Consider the following 2,451-nt stretch of genomic DNA (forward strand, 5'->3'; position numbering starts at 1 on the left):
CGGGGGGGGGAATATACACGGCTGGGACTATAACTAAAGAGAATTCTCTTGGGAGGTGAAATTGTCTGCATTTGTTTGTGAGGTATTTTAAGTCGGGTGACCAAAAGGACTTGAATTTCTGTAAATTAATGCAATCACACCATGAGTGGTTAATCATGAAACATACACCACCGCCACTCTTCTTTCCGGAGAGTTCTTTATTCCTGTCTGCGCGATGTACGGAGAACCCAGCTGGCTTTATGGACGGGGACAGTATATCTGGAGATAGCCATGATTCTGTGATACAGAGAACGTTACAGTCTCTGATGTCTCTCTGGAAGGAGATCCTCACCCTGAGCTCGTCTACTTTCATTGTCCAGAGACTGAACATTAGCAAGTAATATACTCGGAAGCGGTGGATGTGTTTCCCACCTCCTGAGTCGGACTAGAAGTCCACTCTGAATATCTCTTCTCTGCCGGCAGCTCTTGGAGCAGCCTCTGGGATAAGTTCAATTGCCCTGGGGGTTTGAACAAAGGATCCAATTTGGGAAAGTCGTATATTCTGTTTGTAGTGCTGGTGAGTTACTGCCGCTCTGATATCCAAAAGTTATTTCCACTGTATGTAATAACACAAAAAATATTCGGGCTAATAGTGTAAGAAATAAACACAAAAAAACAAATGCTGCAAAGTTGCTTAGTAGCTAGAAGCAGAGCTGCCATGTATGTCTGCGCCATTTTGCTGTAGATGTGAGTGAGGATAAATACCTGCTGTTGCAGGTGTGGTGAAGTCCCTTGAACCTCAGCCTGATGGAATGCAAAGGATGATTCTGGCCCAGTGGAAGTGACATTTTTGGAGAAAGTTGATCCCTGCCTTTTGGCTGAAAATACCTCACAAACAAATGCAGACAATTTCACCTCCCAAGAGAATTCTCTTTAGTTATAGTCCCAGCCGTGTATATTCCCCCCCAAGCCGATACCACGACGGCCCTCAAGGAACTACACTTGGCTTTATTCCAACATGGAAACCACATATCCTGAGGCCGCATTTATTGTAGCTGGGGATTTTAACAAAGAGGTAAACACTACCAAAGTTCTACTAACACATTGACTGTAGTACTCGCACTGGGAAAACACTCGACCACTGCTATTCTCTCTTCCGGGATGCCTACAAGGCCCTCCCCCKMCCTCCCTTCGGCAAATCAGTTCACGACTCCATTTTGCTCCTCCCTTCCTATAGATAGAAACTCAAACAGGARGTACCCGTGCTAAGGTCTATTCAACACTGGTCTGACCAATCGGAATCCATGCTTCAAGATTGTTTTGATCATGCGGACTGGGATATGTTCCAGGTAGCCTCGGATAATAACATTGATGTATACACGGACACAGTGACTCAGGAAGTGTATAGGGGATGTTGTTCCCACTGTGACTATTAAAACCTACCCAAACCAGAAACCGTGGATAGATGGCAGCATTTGCGCTAAACTGAAAGTGTGAACCACAGCATTTAACCATGAATTGAGACTCCACTTTGTCGCCATTTTGCCTGTTTGATTGCCTTACGGAGGGAATAACTACACTGTTTGTATTCAACCAGACGTATGTGGCAAGGTCTACAGACAATCACGGATTACAAAGGGAAAACCATCCATGTCGCAGACACCGACATCTTGCTCCAAGACAAGCTAAACACCTTCGCCCGCTTTGAGGTTAACACAGTGCCATCGACGCGGCCCGCTCCCAAGAACTGTGGGCTCTCCTTCTCCGTGGCCGACGTAAGACATTTAAGCATGTTAAAACTCGCGAGGCTGCCGGCCCAGACGGCATCCCTAGCCGTGTCCTCAGAGCATGCSCAGACCAGCTGGCTGGAGTGTTTACGGACATATTCAATTTCTCCCTATCCCAGTCTGCTGTCCCCACTTACTTGAAGATGTCCACCATTGTTCCTGTACCCAAGAAAGCAAAGATGACTGAACTAAATGACTATCGCCCCGTAGCACAMTTCTGTAATCATGAAGTGCTTTGAGAAGCTAGTTAACCTGTCTAGGACTCGTTCCGCTAGCGGAACCCCTCACCAACAGCCAATGAAATTGCAGGGCGCCAAATTCAATCAATAGAAATCTCATAATTCAATTTTCTCAAACATACAAGTATTAGACACCATTTTAAAGATAAAATTCTCGTTAATCCAACCACAGTGTCCGATTTCAAAAAAGCTTTTCGGCGAAAGCAGAACATATCATTATGTTAGGTCAGCAACTAGTCACAGAAAGCATACAGCGATTTTCCAACCAAAGAGAGGAGTCACAAAAAGCTGAAATATTGATAAAATTAATCACTAACCTTTGATTTTCTTCATCAGATGACACTCCCGAGACAACATGTTACAAAATACATGTATGTTTTGGTCGATCAAGTTCATATTTATATCCAAAAACCTCAGTTTACATTTGGTTTTGCCTCCAAAACATC

The sequence above is a fragment of the Salvelinus sp. IW2-2015 genome, linkage group LG6.1 (assembly GCF_002910315.2).
Source record: "Salvelinus sp. IW2-2015 linkage group LG6.1, ASM291031v2, whole genome shotgun sequence".
NCBI lineage: Eukaryota > Metazoa > Chordata > Actinopteri > Salmoniformes > Salmonidae > Salvelinus > Salvelinus sp. IW2-2015.